At 45.4% G+C, this 6,000-nt stretch overlaps 1 protein-coding gene across 7 annotated transcripts in view; it reads left to right on the top strand.

Moving 5' to 3' along the window:
• Nucleotides 1-6,000, top strand: part of LOC138214429 (exostosin-1c) — a 79,560-nt gene continuing 73,560 nt past the window's right edge. For 2 of the 7 annotated variants that reach the window (XM_069176049.1, XM_069176048.1), the window contains exon 1: nt 1-179. The gene's annotated coding sequence lies outside the window, so the exon portion shown is untranslated. The other 5 variants (XM_069176047.1, XM_069176044.1, XM_069176045.1 and 2 more) reach the window with 3 other exon arrangements.

The following is a 6,000-nucleotide window of genomic DNA, read 5'->3' as shown; positions in this document are numbered from 1 at the left end:
GGGTCGTGTGTGAACTGTTGTGGATATGGAAAATGGACAATTTATCACGCACATTCATCATTCATATCCCGATGGGGGGAGACCCTACGCGTGCACGCTGAATTGATTCGCAAATGACCGGCCGTGGTGTGAAAAGGAAAATCGGCAGCGAGGAGGAGCAGAGCGCGGTTCGCCACCTGGTAAGCACGGGCTGTGTGTGTCGGGGAGAAGTCGGAGCGCAGCGGGGATCGCACTGGGTGAGGACCGTACTGGGTGATATCTGCTATCTATGTTTAGTGGCTGTGTTCATTGTAAATGGATCTGAACAATTACGTACATGCAGACGGTTCTGCTGGGATCCAGGTAATCATTTTCTTAATTTGCTCATGTCTGACCCTCCATTCTGAAGCCATAATGTACCATTACAACCGCATCTTCTTTATGTTTACAACGAAATGGCTTCAAATTCATTGTCCACTGACTTCTGGCAACGGGACATGCTGCGATTGTTGGAATAACATCCTGTAAAGTGCGGTTTCTTGAATTGAAGCCGCTCCGACTGCCATTAGCTCCGGATGTATTGTTTGCGTGACGCTCAGCAGCGCACCTTTTGTCACTCACGCTGCTTGGTGAGGTGAGAATCACAAGTGTTTGAAGGCTATGCAATAGTGAAACTAAAAGACCTTTGTTGCACTGTGGCGGTCGTATAGAGAAAGAAATACGGTGATGAGGTCACTGAAGTCATTCAGAGCAACAGGGGCGCTTCAATTCACCGCTGGAGACCGCCAGCCTTTATTTGACAGACGCAGCCTGCTGTAGTAAATCCAGGTTGCTGTTGGAGCAGCGGGGGGGGGGGGGGGGAGTGATGATGTGGGGTCCACGGTGCTCTGACTGAGAGAGGTGCATGCTGGATAATAAAGGAAAACTAGACGTATCTGAGAGGGGGGGGGGGGGGGATCCGGAGGATTTGGAGGACAGACGCGAGGGGGCGGCGGGACAACTCCGCCTCGACAGTATTTTTACGGACGCGCCCGGTGTCCGCTCTGTCAGTGCGCTGTAACTTAATCGTGTTGAGTCGAGAGCTGAGGACGAGGAGATGTTGGTGTTTTGAGCGTCTTCAGCTGGTGGACTGAGCTACAGCAGGACCCTCAACAGTTCAGTGCGTGACTGATTCAGCTTCAGGGGTACTGAGGAGTCCAGACAGACCGCTGTGCTCAGAACTGGATGAACCTGCTGCCGCCACCTGCAGCTCTATCTCACTATGTGACAGGTAGGCTGAACAGGTGACACGTGTCACACTAGGCAGACGCGTTTGTCTGTGAATGTTTGTGGGCTCAAATTACATGCAGTTAATGCTGTTGTACCGTCTAATTTCATATTCCGTTTCCCTGCCAAACCCTGAATAGAGCTCCGAGCTTTGGGGAAGTCTTCAGCTCAGGTTGAGATCATTTGGCGGATGATTTGCTTCTCCCACTGGACAGATGGGCCTGCGGGGTTGGTGGCACATGACTCTGTCACTATCCAGGAATAATAAATGATGTTGCCACTGTTCAGCTGTCATGCCGTTTCCTCTTGCAAAGTAGTTGGCAGCATAGTCCTTATAGTCAGTCAGTGAACTGTACGTGAAGTCTTTCCTGACACAACTCCGACTTTTGACGGGGACTGTGAACAGACGCTGATGATACAAGGCATTTGGGAAACGGCAGAGTATGAATATTGTACAATGGAACAGGACTTCCTGTTACGGGGCTCATTTAGGCAGCACGAAAAAAAATCTTCACCTCTGAGAGTATTATTGTCATTTTAAATTAACTACTTATTGAGAGCTTTAGTGAATTTCCATTTATTTGAACAGTTATTTTGAGAACACCTGCATAGTTTTCCAAAGAAATTCATATCTCCTTGACGAAGTCCAAATAAAAACACTGCTTTGTTCTGTCCCCGTGTGTCTCCGATGCCCTTCTTGCATTCAAAACATATTAGCTAATAGCTCAGGAAAGAGCAGAGAATTACCTGCTTTCACATCCTACTAAGTGCTCCATGTATTAATGAATCCCCAAGAAGCAAACAAGGCTGCAGGAGTTCATTGCAGCAATTAATTACAAATCTCTAGTTGGGTTTTATGAAGAAAGGGGGAAAAAAAAAAAGATGGTGACTTCACTGATCCCTAATAAAGTGTTGTCATTTGTCGAGGATGCTCAGGGAAAAAAAAGGCTCTCAGGGGAAGGTGGATCCTGACAACAGGCTGAACATGGATTTCGTCTAATTTATGAAATTACTTCATTGTAACGGCAACCCTCGAGTCTCAATGGGATTTTGCATACATGATGGTTCTGTAATACCCTCCCTGGTGATTAACAGAAGCACAAATCTTGCCTTTTGAAAAGTGTCAGCCAAGACTGAATATATACATATTGCGGAGATGGGGAGAATTTCCATAATCAAGGCATTTATCTGGGGCACTGAGCATGCAACCTTTCAAAGGTATAGGTCACTGTGCCTATAGTGATCATGTACTCTATCGCACTCTTCACTGTCTCTGTGAAAATGTAATCGGGTTTTACAGAATTGAAAGTAGCAAGGCTTTGTACGAGCCCCAACGAGAATGCAATCAGTGGAAGAAAAAAGACTTTAAAAAAATGCATTTCCCTCACGACTGAAAAGCTTTTCATGCCATTTTCTGCAAAACAAACACTCCTGCTCGGATGTCAGATACACTCGGCTAATTAAACTCCGCCTGGAATGTGCTCCTTCCTTCTTATCCGAGGGTCAGATCGTATATCTTCCCCCGTGTTGTCAAGGTCAGATTGTTTATAGGTCGATCTGATCTGTGTTGTGCTGTCGGACCGCCTCCGGGTCGGCGCTGCGGAGAGATAACATGAGTTGCAGGTAGGATCCACTGTGAGCGGCACCGGTTAATAAGGCAGATGGATTTGGCTTACATGCTGCGTCTGCTGTGCGTGTGCTTGTCGGGTGCACAGCAAGGCACCCTGAACATGGAGCGCTGGACTGTTGCTGTATCTGTGTCCTCGGCAGGCTTTTTCCCGCTCTGAGCTGTCTGCTATGTGATCTCGGTCTCTGGTCTGTTATGATACGACCTCACCTTCACTTATTCCGTCCCCGTTTTCTAGGATTGTAAACGGCGTTGCCAAATTCGGAGAGCCTTCTAATAATTGTTCCTACCCATCTTGTTCATTCTGTTAATTAGCGCTTGTGGCGTTGGAGTGCAGCATATTGTTGAGACATAATTAATCAACCGGGCTTGTAATTATGCTTGGTTTGGAATCCGAGCGTGGTCGGGAGGCTGGTTGCGTTGCAGGGCATTCAGCTCGAGGTAAACATCTTATTAACCGTGTCGGAGTGCCTTAACCCACGCAGAGCAAGTGCGGTTTTATTAAGCTGGATAAGAATGCGCTGTTATCCATATTATGGAAAAGGCCTCATAAAAGAGCCGGCGCTTGATTAAGTTTATGGCCATTATGTTTTCAAGGTGGTCGAGCTAATGGAAAAATCCCTCAGTATTGTGGACACAGCAATGGAGATTATTTTAATACAGTAAAAAGCCATTTGTTCAACCCAGACCAAAGTGTGTGTGTGTGTGTGTGTGTGTGTGTGTGTGTGCTTTTATATGCATATGGTGTGTGGGAGTGTAAAGAGCACCTCGATTTTTAAAGGGCAACTACGAGGTGAGGACAGAAAATAGAACCTGGATCACATCCTGAGCCTTTAATGCAGGTCTGCCAAAAGGAGACAGGTCCTCTTTTTTTTGTCAATTTTATTTTTACCACAGAAAGATTTCCTAGGTTTTCCACAGACTGACTGAAAGGACTACAGACATCCCTCACACTCAGCGTCTCCTCCTCAGGTTGTACACGGTCAGGAAAGTGATAGAAACGCAACCCAGTTATTATGCAGGCATTCACATTCAAGCCAATAAAAAGACACACGAGCACTTGCATAAATTCCTGGCCACGATGTCACCACCAGTCACAAAAACAGAGACTCGTACACGGAGCCAGTGGTTTCCAGCCTCAGGGTCAGGATCCCTAAAGTGCCAGAAGACAAAATTGCGACAAAAAGTTAGCATTATTTTTTTTCCCCCTTATCTTTGCTTTCTGCTTGTGTGTCTTCAGGCTCATAAATAGTTCCCAAATACAACAATCTTAGTAGGAAATGGGACTCTGTGGTTGAGCACACCAATAGCTGTAACCTGGTTGCGCCACAGGCCTGTCAATCAAAAACACTGCTTTTCAAAGCTTATTTTCTAGTTAATGACGGGGTTATTTTCAGATGGACGGCCAGAAAACTGATAGGGAGGAACGACTTTAGCCAGCAAAACAAAGATAGCTCGCAGAGAAATTTTATTGACTTTGAATTTTGTGAGACTAATTGAACGGGGGTATACGGAGGCGGCTTTTTAGAGCCAACCTCTAGCAGCAACCGGTGGTACTGCAGCTTAAGGTACTTCTGCATCAGCCTCATTTTTCAGATCCGGAAACTACGTTCACTTTTATATACAGTCTGTGGGTTGAACTCTGCTGCCATTCGGAGACATGTGCAAGTATCGTGGGGTCACAAGTGCACACATAGGTTTAATTTGAAAGAATGACAAGGGAAAGTAGCCGGGAACCACTGCAATAACACAAACAGCAGTTATCTTCTGGTCCTCGGTCACGCTGTCACTTCTCTCGGGCCTGTAATGACAGAGTCCAGGGTTTAATTTTAGTTCGCCCGAGCCTTTCACCTCACCACAAGATTTGTGTTTTCTTCAGAACACTTTATTTTGCTGAACTAATACAGTGTGTCGCCAGTGAAAACACACATGGCAGATGTGTATTTAAGTATAGTTTTGACATGTGCTCACACACACTCGGCCACAAAAAAGTCACCGAAGGGCTTGCTGCCACTGAACACGGGCATTTGTACAGGGCAGTCACTGAGGATTTATGTAAGTGTATGGTAGGCTTCCATCATTCAGGTGGACCGTCTTTACAAGCGAACCATATAATTTGGGAAGGAATAGAAATCTCATTTTACCCGACATTTGGCCCATCCAGTGTCAATTTACAACCTGCGCTGTGTCTACCCTAATCATTCCAGACATAATAATGCTGCTGCTGTCGCTCTTACAGTTGCAATGCCTTGGCTAGAAAATGACTGTAATGGTAGTAGATTTCATTTTGAGCATTTATGATGTCAGTTGTGCTCAGCGCTGGTGCCGCGGCCACAAAACGGCAAATTGAACAAATAAAGGGAAAGCCAATCTGTCACTGAATGACAGAAATCTCTTTATGAGAAAAAAAAAACAAAAAACCCGTCCCATTTGGTGGAAGAGAAATACAAATTGACAAACGCCGAGTTTTCCCGCAGAAGGCCACCATCGTCACCGAACATTTCCATCCGTTTTCGTTTTTCTATCAAAGCCCAAATAACCACAGATGAATAAGGGAGACATGTGATGACAAATTTCAATTCCTTTTCCCTGAATGACTTAATAGCATTGCCCTGTTAAAAAGGGCAGCGGGTATAAGCAGTGGAGGGACTTCCATTAGAGAGCGATTGAGGGCATGAAGAATAGAGATTGGGTCCAGCTGTCACCCGTTGAATATTGATCATGAAGTCCCTCCACCTTGTTCTTCTCGCCTTCCATGCAGCTTCATGTCCTTCATTATCACCTATTGACTAGTTCCACTCCTTGCTCGTCCCATGTCCTCCAGATTGTTGTATGTTCAACTGGAGGAATTACTTCCAAACTAAATTGCAATCAATGAGATGTTCAGTCCTTTGAAGTTTTAATCCTTAAGGGGCCTCCACTGTTGTGGCGGTTTCTTGTTCCATTACATCCTTGTAGAAACTGCAAAAAAAAAAAAAAAAGAGAATTGTCTTGTTGTGTAGAAACATTTATAATTAGCTGAAGTGGTCAGTGTTAGACTCTGTGACTAATGCATCTTATTTCCCGTCACTGCTTCACAAGAAGCAGTAGGAAATGTTGGGTTTGCACTTGTGTAAAAAGAGCAAACG

The sequence above is a fragment of the Embiotoca jacksoni genome, unplaced genomic scaffold (genome assembly GCF_022577435.1).
Source record: "Embiotoca jacksoni isolate LCO1_2020_lvr unplaced genomic scaffold, fEmbJac1.0.p SCAF_7, whole genome shotgun sequence".
NCBI classification, from domain to species: Eukaryota; Metazoa; Chordata; class Actinopteri; family Embiotocidae; genus Embiotoca; species Embiotoca jacksoni.
This window is presented reverse-complemented; position numbering and strand designations above follow the sequence as displayed.